Here is a 12,050-nt window from a genome sequence, read left to right as displayed (position 1 = left end):
TTGGAAACTTTTTATTTTTATTGCCAATACAGACATTTGGGACAGGTCAAACAGACACAATAGCCATCACCTAAAAACTTACCACACTGTTTAGGTACAATTCCAACTGCTTTTGGCAGCTAAACAGTGTTGAGCCTCTTTAGTAGTTTAATTTGAGACCACCTGCTAATATTATGTCCTGTAGGTCTTTTTACATTACCAACACATGATTTTTTTCAGTAAGCCAATATAGTTAGGAAACTTTTTTATTAGCTTACCTGGTTATAGAAGTAGAAGAGGGCAAAAAAGTGCCTGTATCTCACCTACAGCCATACCACATTGGATACGCCCAATCTCGTCTGATCTTGGAAGCTAAGCAGTGCTGGGCCTGGTTAGTACTTGGGTGGGAGACCACATGGGAACACCAGGTGCTGTAGGTTTTTCCCATTACTGGCAAATTGTTTTTATTCTCTAGCTTTTTAAATTGGAAACTTTTTTCTCTTTATTGCCAATACAGACATTTGGAAGAGGTCAAACAGACACAATAGCCATCACCTAAAAACTTACCACACTGTTTAGGCCCAATTCCAACTGCTTTTGGCAGCTAAACAGTGTTGAGCCTCTTTAGTAGTTTAATTTGAGACCACCTGCTAATATCATGTCCTGTAGGTCTTTTTACATTACCAACACATGATTTTTTTCAGTAAGGCAATACAGTTAGGAAACTTTTTTATTAGCTTACCTGGTTATAGAAGTAGAAGAGGGCAAAAAAGTGCCGGTATCTCACCTACAGCCATACCACATTGGATACGCCCAATCTCGTCTGATCTTGGAAGCTAAGCAGTGTTGGGCCTGGTTAGTACTTGGGTGGGAGACCACATGGGAACACCAGGTGCTGTAGGTTTTTCCCATTACTGGCAAATTGTTTTTATTCTCTAGCTTTTTAAATTGGAAACTTTTTTCTCTTTATTGACAGTACAGACATTTGGAAGAGGTCCAACAGACACAATAGCCATCACCTAAAAACTTACCACACTGTTTAGGCCCAATTCCAACTGCTTTTGGCAGCTAAACAGTGTTGAGCCTCTTTAGTAGTTTAATTTGAGACCACCTGCTAATATCATGTCCTGTAGGACTTTTTACATTACCAACACATGATTTTATTCAGTAAGGCAATACAGTTAGGAAACTTTTTTATTAGCTTACCTGGTTATAGAAGTAGAAGAGGGCAAAAAAGTGCTGGCACCTCACCTGCAGCCATACCTCATTGCATACACCCAATCTCATCTGATCTTGGAAGCTAAGCAGTGTTGGGCCTGGTTAGTACTTGGGTGGGAGAGCACATGGGAACACCAGGTGCTGTAGGTTTTTTCCCATTAATGGCAAAATGTTTTTATTCTCTTGCTATTTAAATTGGAAACTTTTTATTTTTATTGCCAATACAGACATTTGGGACAGGTCAAACAGACACAATAGCCATCACCTAAAAACTTACTACACTGTTTAGGCCCAATTCCAACTGCTTTTGGCAGCAAAACAGTGTTGAGCCTCTTTAGTAGTTTAATTTGAGACCACCTGCTAATATCATGTCCTGTAGGACTTTTTACATTACCAACACATGATTTTATTCAGTAAGCCAATATAGTTAGGAAACTTTTTTATTAGCTTACCTGGTTATAGAAGTAGAAGAGGGCAAAAAAGTGCCTGTATATCAACTACAGCCATACCACATTGGATACGCCCAATCTCGTCTGATCTTGGAAGCTAAGCAGTGCTGGGCCTGGTTAGTACTTGGGTGGGAGACCACATGGGAACACCAGGTGCTGTAGGTTTTTCCCATTACTGGCAAATTGTTTTTATTCTCTAGCTTTTTAAATTGGAAACTTTTTTCTCTTTATTGACAGTACAGACATTTGGAAGAGGTCAAACAGACACAATAGCCATCACCTAAAAACTTACCACACTGTTTAGGCCCAATTCCAACTGCTTTTGGCAGCTAAACAGTGTTGAGCCTCTTTAGTAGTTTAATTTGAGACCACCTGCTAATATCATGTCCTGTAGGTCTTTTTACATTACCAACACATGATTTTTTTCAGTAAGGCAATACAGTTAGGAAACTTTTTTATTAGCTTACCTGGTTATAGAAGTAGAAGAGGGCAAAAAAGTGCCGGTATCTCACCTACAGCCATACCACATTGGATACGCCCAATCTTGTCTGATCTTGGAAGCTAAGCAGTGTTGGGCCTGGTTAGTACTTGGGTGGGAGACCACATGGGAACACCAGGTGCTGTAGGTTTTTTCCCATTAATGGCAAATTGTTTTTATTCTCTTGCTATTTAAATTGGAAACTTTTTATTTTTATTGCCAATACAGACATTTGGGACAGGTCAAACAGACACAATAGCCATCACCTAAAAACTTACCACACTGTTTAGGTACAATTCCAACTGCTTTTGGCAGCTAAACAGTGTTGAGCCTCTTTAGTAGTTTAATTTGAGACCACCTGCTAATATTATGTCCTGTAGGTCTTTTTACATTACCAACACATGATTTTTTTCAGTAAGCCAATATAGTTAGGAAACTTTTTTATTAGCTTACCTGGTTATAGAAGTAGAAGAGGGCAAAAAAGTGCCTGTATATCACCTACAGCCATACCACATTGGATACGCCCAATCTCGTCTGATCTTGGAAGCTAAGCAGTGCTGGGCCTGGTTAGTACTTGGGTGGGAGACCACATGGGAACACCAGGTGCTGTAGGTTTTTCCCATTACTGGCAAATTGTTTTTATTCTCTAGCTTTTTAAATTGGAAACTTTTTTCTCTTTATTGCCAATACAGACATTTGGAAGAGGTCAAACAGACACAATAGCCATCACCTAAAAACTTACCACACTGTTTAGGCCCAATTCCAACTGCTTTTGGCAGCTAAACAGTGTTGAGCCTCTTTAGTAGTTTAATTTGAGACCACCTGCTAATATCATGTCCTGTAGGTCTTTTTACATTACCAACACATGATTTTTTTCAGTAAGGCAATACAGTTAGGAAACTTTTTTATTAGCTTACCTGGTTATAGAAGTAGAAGAGGGCAAAAAAGTGCCGGTATCTCACCTACAGCCATACCACATTGGATACGCCCAATCTCGTCTGATCTTGGAAGCTAAGCAGTGTTGGGCCTGGTTAGTACTTGGGTGGGAGACCACATGGGAACACCAGGTGCTGTAGGTTTTTTCCCATTAATGGCAAATTGTTTTTATTCTCTTGCTATTTAAATTGGAAACTTTTTATTTTTATTGCCAATACAGACATTTGGGACAGGTCAAACAGACACAATAGCCATCACCTAAAAACTTACCACACTGTTTAGGCCCAATTCCAACTGCTTTTGGCAGCTAAACAGTGTTGAGCCTCTTTAGTAGTTTAATTTGAGACCACCTGCTAATATCATGTCCTGTAGGACTTTTTACATTACCAACACATGATTTTATTCAGTAAGCCAATATAGTTAGGAAACTTTTTTATTAGCTTACCTGGTTATAGAAGTAGAAGAGGGCAAAAAAGTGCTGGTATCTCACCTATAGCCATACCACATTGGATACGCCCAATCTCGTCTGATCTTGGAAGCTAAGCAGTGTTGGGCCTGGTTAGTACTTGGGTGGGAGACCACATGGGAACACCAGGTGCTGTAGGTTTTTTCCCATTATTGGCAAATTGTTTTTATTCTCTTGCTATTTAAATTGGAAACTTTTTATTTTTATTGCCAATACAGACATTTGGGACAGGTCGAACAGACACAATAGCCATCACCTAAAAACTTACCACACTGTTTAGGCCCAATTCCAACTGCTTTTGGGAGCTAAACAGTGTTGAGCCTCTTTAGTAGTTTAATTTGAGACCACCTGCTAATATCATGTCCTGTAGGTCTTTTTACATTACCAACACATGATTTTTTTCAGTAAGCCAATATAGTTAGGAAACTTTTTTATTAGCTTACCTGGTTATAGAAGTAGAAGAGGGCAAAAAAGTGCCTGTATCTCACCTACAGCCATACCACATTGGATACGCCCAATCTCGTCTGATCTTGGAAGCTAAGCAGTGTTGGGCCTGGTTAGTACTTGGGTGGGAGACCACATGGGAACACCAGGTGCTGTAGGTTATTCCCATTACTGGCAAATAGTTTTTATTCTCTAACTTTTTAAATTGGAAACTTTTTTCTCTTTATTGACAGTACAGACATTTGGAAGAGGTCAAACAGACACAATAGCCATCACCTAAAAACTTACCACACTGTCTAGGCCCAATTCCAACTGCTTTTGGCAGCTAAACAGTGTTGAGCCTCTTTAGTAGTTTAATTTGAGACCACCTGCTAATATCATGTCCTGTAGGTCTTTTTACATTACCAACACATGATTTTTTTTCAGTAAGGCAATACAGTTAGGAAACTTTTTTATTAGCTTACCTGGTTATAGAAGTAGAAGAGGGCAAAAAAGTGCCGGTATCTCACCTATAGCCGTACCACATTGGATACGCCCAATCTCGTCTGATCTTGGAAGCTAAGCAGTTTTGGGCCTGGTTAGTACTTGGGTGGGAGACCACATGGGAACACCAGGTGCTGTAGGTTTTTTCCCATTAATGGCAAATTGTTTTTATTCTCTAGCTATTTAAATTGGAAACTTTTTATTTTTATTGCCAATACAGACATTTGGGACAGGTCAAACAGACACAATAGCCATCACCTAAAAACTTACCACACTGTTTAGGCCCAGTTCCAACTGCTTTTGGGAGCTAAACAGTGTTGAGCCTCTTTAGTAGTTTAATTTGAGACCACCTGCTAATATCATGTCCTGTAGGTCTTTTTACATTACCAACACATGATTTTTTTCAGTAAGCCAATATAGTTAGGAAACTTTTTTATTAGCTTACCTGGTTATAGAAGTAGAAGAGGGCAAAAAAGTGCCGGTATCTCACCTACAGCTATACCACTTTGGATACGCCCAATCTCGTCTGATCTTGGAAGCTAAGCAGTGCTGGGCCTGGTTAGTACTTGGGTGGGAGACCACATGGGAACACCAGGTGCTGTAGGTTTTTCCCATTACTGGCAAATTGTTTTTATTCTCTAGCTTTTTAAATTGGAAACTTTTTTCTCTTTATTGACAGTACAGACATTTGGAAGAGGTCAAACAGACACAATAGCCATCACCTAAAAACTTACCACACTGTTTAGGCCCAATTCCAACTGCTTTTGGCAGCTAAACAGTGTTGAGCCTCTTTAGTAGTTTAATTTGAGACCACCTGCTAATATCATGTCCTGTAGGTCTTTTTACATTACCAACACATGATTTTTTTCAGTAAGGCAATACAGTTAGGAAACTTTTTTATTAGCTTACCTGGTTATAGAAGTAGAAGAGGGCAAAAAAGTGCCGGTATCTCACCTACAGCCATACCACATTGGATACGCCCAATCTCGTCTGATCTTGGAAGCTAAGCAGTGTTGGGCCTGGTTAGTACTTGGGTGGGAGACCACATGGGAACACCAGGTGCTGTAGGTTTTTCCCATTACTGGCAAATTGTTTTTATTCTCTAGCTTTTTAAATTGGAAACTTTTTTCTCTTTATTGACAGTACAGACATTTGGAAGAGGTCCAACAGACACAATAGCCATCACCTAAAAACTTACCACACTGTTTAGGCCCAATTCCAACTGCTTTTGGCAGCTAAACAGTGTTGAGCCTCTTTAGTAGTTTAATTTGAGACCACCTGCTAATATCATGTCCTGTAGGACTTTTTACATTACCAACACATGATTTTATTCAGTAAGGCAATACAGTTAGGAAACTTTTTTATTAGCTTACCTGGTTATAGAAGTAGAAGAGGGCAAAAAAGTGCTGGCACCTCACCTGCAGCCATACCTCATTGCATACACCCAATCTCATCTGATCTTGGAAGCTAAGCAGTGTTGGGCCTGGTTAGTACTTGGGTGGGAGAGCACATGGGAACACCAGGTGCTGTAGGTTTTTTCCCATTAATGGCAAAATGTTTTTATTCTCTTGCTATTTAAATTGGAAACTTTTTATTTTTATTGCCAATACAGACATTTGGGACAGGTCAAACAGACACAATAGCCATCACCTAAAAACTTACTACACTGTTTAGGCCCAATTCCAACTGCTTTTGGCAGCAAAACAGTGTTGAGCCTCTTTAGTAGTTTAATTTGAGACCACCTGCTAATATCATGTCCTGTAGGACTTTTTACATTACCAACACATGATTTTATTCAGTAAGCCAATATAGTTAGGAAACTTTTTTATTAGCTTACCTGGTTATAGAAGTAGAAGAGGGCAAAAAAGTGCCTGTATATCACCTACAGCCATACCACATTGGATACGCCCAATCTCGTCTGATCTTGGAAGCTAAGCAGTGCTGGGCCTGGTTAGTACTTGGGTGGGAGACCACATGGGAACACCAGGTGCTGTAGGTTTTTCCCATTACTGGCAAATTGTTTTTATTCTCTAGCTTTTTAAATTGGAAACTTTTTTCTCTTTATTGACAGTACAGACATTTGGAAGAGGTCAAACAGACACAATAGCCATCACCTAAAAACTTACCACACTGTTTAGGCCCAATTCCAACTGCTTTTGGCAGCTAAACAGTGTTGAGCCTCTTTAGTAGTTTAATTTGAGACCACCTGCTAATATCATGTCCTGTAGGTCTTTTTACATTACCAACACATGATTTTTTTCAGTAAGGCAATACAGTTAGGAAACTTTTTTATTAGCTTACCTGGTTATAGAAGTAGAAGAGGGCAAAAAAGTGCCGGTATCTCACCTACAGCCATACCACATTGGATACGCCCAATCTTGTCTGATCTTGGAAGCTAAGCAGTGTTGGGCCTGGTTAGTACTTGGGTGGGAGACCACATGGGAACACCAGGTGCTGTAGGTTTTTTCCCATTAATGGCAAATTGTTTTTATTCTCTTGCTATTTAAATTGGAAACTTTTTATTTTTATTGCCAATACAGACATTTGGGACAGGTCAAACAGACACAATAGCCATCACCTAAAAACTTACCACACTGTTTAGGTACAATTCCAACTGCTTTTGGCAGCTAAACAGTGTTGAGCCTCTTTAGTAGTTTAATTTGAGACCACCTGCTAATATTATGTCCTGTAGGTCTTTTTACATTACCAACACATGATTTTTTTCAGTAAGCCAATATAGTTAGGAAACTTTTTTATTAGCTTACCTGGTTATAGAAGTAGAAGAGGGCAAAAAAGTGCCTGTATCTCACCTACAGCCATACCACATTGGATACGCCCAATCTCGTCTGATCTTGGAAGCTAAGCAGTGCTGGGCCTGGTTAGTACTTGGGTGGGAGACCACATGGGAACACCAGGTGCTGTAGGTTTTTCCCATTACTGGCAAATTGTTTTTATTCTCTAGCTTTTTAAATTGGAAACTTTTTTCTCTTTATTGCCAATACAGACATTTGGAAGAGGTCAAACAGACACAATAGCCATCACCTAAAAACTTACCACACTGTTTAGGCCCAATTCCAACTGCTTTTGGCAGCTAAACAGTGTTGAGCCTCTTTAGTAGTTTAATTTGAGACCACCTGCTAATATCATGTCCTGTAGGTCTTTTTACATTACCAACACATGATTTTTTTCAGTAAGGCAATACAGTTAGGAAACTTTTTTATTAGCTTACCTGGTTATAGAAGTAGAAGAGGGCAAAAAAGTGCCGGTATCTCACCTACAGCCATACCACATTGGATACGCCCAATCTCGTCTGATCTTGGAAGCTAAGCAGTGTTGGGCCTGGTTAGTACTTGGGTGGGAGACCACATGGGAACACCAGGTGCTGTAGGTTTTTCCCATTACTGGCAAATTGTTTTTATTCTCTACCTTTTTAAATTGGAAACTTTTTTCTCTTTATTGACAGTACAGACATTTGGAAGAGGTCAAACAGACACAATAGCCATCACCTAAAAACTTACCACACTGTCTAGGCCCAATTCCAACTGCTTTTGGCAGCTAAACAGTGTTGAGCCTCTTTAGTAGTTTAATTTGAGACCACCTGCTAATATCATGTCCTGTAGGTCTTTTTACATTACCAACACATGATTTTTTTCAGTAAAGCAATACAGTTAGGAAACTTTTTTATTAGCTTACCTGGTTATAGAAGTAGAAGAGGGCAAAAAAGTGCTGGTATCTCACCTACAGCCATACCACATTGGATACGCCCAATCTCGTCTGATCTTGGAAGCTAAGCAGTGCTGGGCCTGGTTAGTACTTGGGTGGGAGACCACATGGGAACACCAGGTGCTGTAGGTTTTTCCCATTACTGGAAAATTGTTTTTATTCTCTAGCTTTTTAAATTGGAAACTTTTTTCTCTTTATTGACAGTACAGACATTTGGAAGAGGTCAAACAGACACAATAGCCATCACCTAAAAACTTACCACACTGTTTAGGCCCAATTCCAACTGCTTTTGGCAGCTAAACAGTGTTGAGCCTCTTTAGTAGTTTAATTTGAGACCACCTGCTAATATCATGTCCTGTAGGTCTTTTTACATTACCAACACATGATTTTTTTCAGTAAGGCAATACAGTTAGGAAACTTTTTTATTAGCTTACCTGGTTATAGAAGTAGAAGAGGGCAAAAATGTGCCGGTATCTCACCTACAGCCATACCACATTGGATACGCCCAATCTCGTCTGATCTTGGAAGCTAAGCAGTGTTGGGCCTGGTTAGTACTTGGGTGGGAGACCACATGGGAACACCAGGTGCTGTAGGTTTTTCCCATTACTGGCAAATTGTTTTTATTCTCTAGCTTTTTAAATTGGAAACTTTTTTCTCTTTATTGACAGTACAGACATTTGGAAGAGGTCCAACAGACACAATAGCCATCACCTAAAAACTTACCACACTGTTTAGGCCCAATTCCAACTGCTTTTGGCAGCTAAACAGTGTTGAGCCTCTTTAGTAGTTTAATTTGAGACCACCTGCTAATATCATGTCCTGTAGGACTTTTTACATTACCAACACATGATTTTATTCAGTAAGGCAATACAGTTAGGAAACTTTTTTATTAGCTTACCTGGTTATAGAAGTAGAAGAGGGCAAAAAAGTGCTGGTACCTCACCTGCAGCCATACCTCATTGCATACACCCAATCTCGTCTGATCTTGGAAGCTAAGCAGTGTTGGGCCTGGTTAGTACTTGGGTGGGAGACCACATGGGAACACCAGGTGCTGTAGGTTTTTTCCCATTAATGGCAAATTGTTTGTATTCTCTTGCTATTTAAATTGGAAACTTTTTATTTTTATTGCCAATACAGACATTTGGGACAGGTCAAACAGACACAATAGCCATCACCTAAAAACTTACCACACTGTTTAGGCCCAATTCCAACTGCTTTTGGCAGCTAAACAGTGTTGAGCCTCTTTAGTAGTTTAATTTGAGACCACCTGCTAATATCATGTCCTGTAGGACTTTTTACATTACCAACACATGATTTTATTCAGTAAGCCAATATAGTTAGGAAACTTTTTTATTAGCTTACCTGGTTATAGAAGTAGAAGAGGGCAAAAAAGTGCTGGTATCTCACCTATAGCCATACCACATTGGATACGCCCAATCTCGTCTGATCTTGAAAGCTAAGCAGTGTTGGGCCTGGTTAGTACTTGGGTGGGAGACCACATGGGAACACCAGGTGCTGTAGGTTTTTTCCCATTATTGGCAAATTGTTTTTATTCTCTTGCTATTTAAATTGGAAACTTTTTATTTTTATTGCCAATACAGACATTTGGGACAGGTCGAACAGACACAATAGCCATCACCTAAAAACTTACCACACTGTTTAGGCCCAATTCCAACTGCTTTTGGGAGCTAAACAGTGTTGAGCCTCTTTAGTAGTTTAATTTGAGACCACCTGCTAATATCATGTCCTGTAGGTCTTTTTACATTACCAACACATGATTTTTTTCAGTAAGCCAATATAGTTAGGAAACTTTTTTATTAGCTTACCTGGTTATAGAAGTAGAAGAGGGCAAAAAAGTGCCTGTATCTCACCTACAGCCATACCACATTGGATACGCCCAATCTCGTCTGATCTTGGAAGCTAAGCAGTGTTGGGCCTGGTTAGTACTTGGGTGGGAGACCACATGGGAACACCAGGTGCTGTAGGTTATTCCCATTACTGGCAAATAGTTTTTATTCTCTAACTTTTTAAATTGGAAACTTTTTTCTCTTTATTGACAGTACAGACATTTGGAAGAGGTCAAACAGACACAATAGCCATCACCTAAAAACTTACCACACTGTCTAGGCCCAATTCCAACTGCTTTTGGCAGCTAAACAGTGTTGAGCCTCTTTAGTAGTTTAATTTGAGACCACCTGCTAATATCATGTCCTGTAGGTCTTTTTACATTACCAACACATGATTTTTTTTCAGTAAGGCAATACAGTTAGGAAACTTTTTTATTAGCTTACCTGGTTATAGAAGTAGAAGAGGGCAAAAAAGTGCCGGTATCTCACCTATAGCCGTACCACATTGGATACGCCCAATCTCGTCTGATCTTGGAAGCTAAGCAGTTTTGGGCCTGGTTAGTACTTGGGTGGGAGACCACATGGGAACACCAGGTGCTGTAGGTTTTTTCCCATTAATGGCAAATTGTTTTTATTCTCTAGCTATTTAAATTGGAAACTTTTTATTTTTATTGCCAATACAGACATTTGGGACAGGTCAAACAGACACAATAGCCATCACCTAAAAACTTACCACACTGTTTAGGCCCAATTCCAACTGCTTTTGGGAGCTAAACAGTGTTGAGCCTCTTTAGTAGTTTAATTTGAGACCACCTGCTAATATCATGTCCTGTAGGTCTTTTTACATTACCAACACATGATTTTTTTCAGTAAGCCAATATAGTTAGGAAACTTTTTTATTAGCTTACCTGGTTATAGAAGTAGAAGAGGGCAAAAAAGTGCCGGTATCTCACTTACAGCTATACCACTTTGGATACGCCCAATCTCGTCTGATCTTGGAAGCTAAGCAGTGCTGGGCCTGGTTAGTACTTGGGTGGGAGACCACATGGGAACACCAGGTGCTGTAGGTTTTTCCCATTACTGGCAAATTGTTTTTATTCTCTAGCTTTTTAAATTGGAAACTTTTTTCTCTTTATTGACAGTACAGACATTTGGAAGAGGTCAAACAGACACAATAGCCATCACCTAAAAACTTACCACACTGTTTAGGCCCAATTCCAACTTATTTTGGCAGCTAAACAGTGTTGAGCCTCTTTAGTAGTTTAATTTGAGACCACCTGCTAATATCATGTCCTGTAGGTCTTTTTACATTACCAACACATGATTTTTTTCAGTAAGGCAATACAGTTAGGAAACTTTTTTATTAGCTTACCTGGTTATAGAAGTAGAAGAGGGCAAAAAAGTGCCGGTATCTTACCTACAGCCATACCACATTGGATACGCCCAATCTCGTCTGATCTTGGAAGCTAAGCAGTGTTGGGCCTGGTTAGTACTTGGGTGGGAGACCACATGGGAACACCAGGTGCTGTAGGTTTTTCCCATTACTGGCAAATTGTTTTTATTCTCTAGCTTTTTAAATTGGAAACTTTTTTCTCTTTATTGACAGTACAGACATTTGGAAGAGGTCCAACAGACACAATAGCCATCACCTAAAAACTTACCACACTGTTTAGGCCCAATTCCAACTGCTTTTGGCAGCTAAACAGTGTTGAGCCTCTTTAGTAGTTTAATTTGAGACCACCTGCTAATATCATGTCCTGTAGGACTTTTTACATTACCAACACATGATTTTATTCAGTAAGGCAATACAGTTAGGAAACTTTTTTATTAGCTTACCTGGTTATAGAAGTAGAAGAGGGCAAAAAAGTGCTGGCACCTCACCTGCAGCCATACCTCATTGCATACACCCAATCTCATCTGATCTTGGAAGCTAAGCAGTGTTGGGCCTGGTTAGTACTTGGGTGGGAGAGCACATGGGAACACCAGGTGCTGTAGGTTTTTTCCCATTAATGGCAAAATGTTTTTAT

At 39.6% G+C, this 12,050-nt stretch overlaps 26 non-coding genes across 26 annotated transcripts; all 26 read left to right on the top strand.

Annotated features, from left to right (window-relative positions):
* Positions 1–300: 300 nt before the first annotated feature.
* LOC146037650 (5S ribosomal RNA) lies at positions 301–419 on the top strand. Its single transcript, XR_014461308.1, has one exon. It is a non-coding gene; the product is annotated as a 5S ribosomal RNA (ribosomal RNA).
* Positions 420–764: 345 nt separating this feature from the next.
* LOC146038373 (5S ribosomal RNA) lies at positions 765–883 on the top strand. The gene has a single exon (XR_014461970.1). It is a non-coding gene; the product is annotated as a 5S ribosomal RNA (ribosomal RNA).
* Positions 884–1,228: 345 nt separating this feature from the next.
* LOC146039049 (5S ribosomal RNA) lies at positions 1,229–1,347 on the top strand. The gene has a single exon (XR_014462588.1). It is a non-coding gene; the product is annotated as a 5S ribosomal RNA (ribosomal RNA).
* A 345-nt stretch (positions 1,348–1,692) lies between these two features.
* On the top strand, positions 1,693–1,811 carry LOC146038363 (5S ribosomal RNA). Its single transcript, XR_014461961.1, has one exon. It is a non-coding gene; the product is annotated as a 5S ribosomal RNA (ribosomal RNA).
* Positions 1,812–2,156: 345 nt separating this feature from the next.
* Positions 2,157–2,275, top strand: LOC146038390 (5S ribosomal RNA). Its single transcript, XR_014461985.1, has one exon. It is a non-coding gene; the product is annotated as a 5S ribosomal RNA (ribosomal RNA).
* Positions 2,276–2,620: 345 nt separating this feature from the next.
* LOC146037649 (5S ribosomal RNA) lies at positions 2,621–2,739 on the top strand. Its single transcript, XR_014461307.1, has one exon. It is a non-coding gene; the product is annotated as a 5S ribosomal RNA (ribosomal RNA).
* A 345-nt stretch (positions 2,740–3,084) lies between these two features.
* LOC146038360 (5S ribosomal RNA) lies at positions 3,085–3,203 on the top strand. The gene has a single exon (XR_014461958.1). It is a non-coding gene; the product is annotated as a 5S ribosomal RNA (ribosomal RNA).
* Positions 3,204–3,548: 345 nt separating this feature from the next.
* On the top strand, positions 3,549–3,667 carry LOC146037744 (5S ribosomal RNA). The gene has a single exon (XR_014461394.1). It is a non-coding gene; the product is annotated as a 5S ribosomal RNA (ribosomal RNA).
* Positions 3,668–4,012: 345 nt separating this feature from the next.
* LOC146038348 (5S ribosomal RNA) lies at positions 4,013–4,131 on the top strand. The gene has a single exon (XR_014461947.1). It is a non-coding gene; the product is annotated as a 5S ribosomal RNA (ribosomal RNA).
* Positions 4,132–4,477: 346 nt separating this feature from the next.
* LOC146039290 (5S ribosomal RNA) lies at positions 4,478–4,596 on the top strand. The gene has a single exon (XR_014462808.1). It is a non-coding gene; the product is annotated as a 5S ribosomal RNA (ribosomal RNA).
* Positions 4,597–4,941: 345 nt separating this feature from the next.
* Positions 4,942–5,060, top strand: LOC146038553 (5S ribosomal RNA). The gene has a single exon (XR_014462135.1). It is a non-coding gene; the product is annotated as a 5S ribosomal RNA (ribosomal RNA).
* Positions 5,061–5,405: 345 nt separating this feature from the next.
* LOC146038336 (5S ribosomal RNA) lies at positions 5,406–5,524 on the top strand. Its single transcript, XR_014461936.1, has one exon. It is a non-coding gene; the product is annotated as a 5S ribosomal RNA (ribosomal RNA).
* Positions 5,525–5,869: 345 nt separating this feature from the next.
* On the top strand, positions 5,870–5,988 carry LOC146039046 (5S ribosomal RNA). Its single transcript, XR_014462586.1, has one exon. It is a non-coding gene; the product is annotated as a 5S ribosomal RNA (ribosomal RNA).
* A 345-nt stretch (positions 5,989–6,333) lies between these two features.
* Positions 6,334–6,452, top strand: LOC146037648 (5S ribosomal RNA). The gene has a single exon (XR_014461306.1). It is a non-coding gene; the product is annotated as a 5S ribosomal RNA (ribosomal RNA).
* A 345-nt stretch (positions 6,453–6,797) lies between these two features.
* LOC146038389 (5S ribosomal RNA) lies at positions 6,798–6,916 on the top strand. Its single transcript, XR_014461984.1, has one exon. It is a non-coding gene; the product is annotated as a 5S ribosomal RNA (ribosomal RNA).
* Positions 6,917–7,261: 345 nt separating this feature from the next.
* On the top strand, positions 7,262–7,380 carry LOC146037646 (5S ribosomal RNA). The gene has a single exon (XR_014461305.1). It is a non-coding gene; the product is annotated as a 5S ribosomal RNA (ribosomal RNA).
* A 345-nt stretch (positions 7,381–7,725) lies between these two features.
* LOC146038324 (5S ribosomal RNA) lies at positions 7,726–7,844 on the top strand. Its single transcript, XR_014461925.1, has one exon. It is a non-coding gene; the product is annotated as a 5S ribosomal RNA (ribosomal RNA).
* Positions 7,845–8,189: 345 nt separating this feature from the next.
* On the top strand, positions 8,190–8,308 carry LOC146037645 (5S ribosomal RNA). The gene has a single exon (XR_014461304.1). It is a non-coding gene; the product is annotated as a 5S ribosomal RNA (ribosomal RNA).
* Positions 8,309–8,653: 345 nt separating this feature from the next.
* LOC146038312 (5S ribosomal RNA) lies at positions 8,654–8,772 on the top strand. Its single transcript, XR_014461913.1, has one exon. It is a non-coding gene; the product is annotated as a 5S ribosomal RNA (ribosomal RNA).
* Positions 8,773–9,117: 345 nt separating this feature from the next.
* LOC146037986 (5S ribosomal RNA) lies at positions 9,118–9,236 on the top strand. Its single transcript, XR_014461616.1, has one exon. It is a non-coding gene; the product is annotated as a 5S ribosomal RNA (ribosomal RNA).
* Positions 9,237–9,581: 345 nt separating this feature from the next.
* Positions 9,582–9,700, top strand: LOC146038552 (5S ribosomal RNA). Its single transcript, XR_014462134.1, has one exon. It is a non-coding gene; the product is annotated as a 5S ribosomal RNA (ribosomal RNA).
* Positions 9,701–10,045: 345 nt separating this feature from the next.
* LOC146038300 (5S ribosomal RNA) lies at positions 10,046–10,164 on the top strand. The gene has a single exon (XR_014461902.1). It is a non-coding gene; the product is annotated as a 5S ribosomal RNA (ribosomal RNA).
* A 346-nt stretch (positions 10,165–10,510) lies between these two features.
* LOC146039289 (5S ribosomal RNA) lies at positions 10,511–10,629 on the top strand. The gene has a single exon (XR_014462807.1). It is a non-coding gene; the product is annotated as a 5S ribosomal RNA (ribosomal RNA).
* Positions 10,630–10,974: 345 nt separating this feature from the next.
* LOC146038892 (5S ribosomal RNA) lies at positions 10,975–11,093 on the top strand. Its single transcript, XR_014462445.1, has one exon. It is a non-coding gene; the product is annotated as a 5S ribosomal RNA (ribosomal RNA).
* A 345-nt stretch (positions 11,094–11,438) lies between these two features.
* LOC146038288 (5S ribosomal RNA) lies at positions 11,439–11,557 on the top strand. The gene has a single exon (XR_014461891.1). It is a non-coding gene; the product is annotated as a 5S ribosomal RNA (ribosomal RNA).
* Positions 11,558–11,902: 345 nt separating this feature from the next.
* LOC146039045 (5S ribosomal RNA) lies at positions 11,903–12,021 on the top strand. Its single transcript, XR_014462585.1, has one exon. It is a non-coding gene; the product is annotated as a 5S ribosomal RNA (ribosomal RNA).
* Positions 12,022–12,050: the final 29 nt, after the last annotated feature.

The sequence above is a fragment of the Crinia signifera genome, chromosome 9, assembly GCF_055691185.1.
Source record: "Crinia signifera chromosome 9, ASM5569118v1, whole genome shotgun sequence".
NCBI lineage: Eukaryota > Metazoa > Chordata > Amphibia > Anura > Myobatrachidae > Crinia > Crinia signifera.
This window is presented reverse-complemented; position numbering and strand designations above follow the sequence as displayed.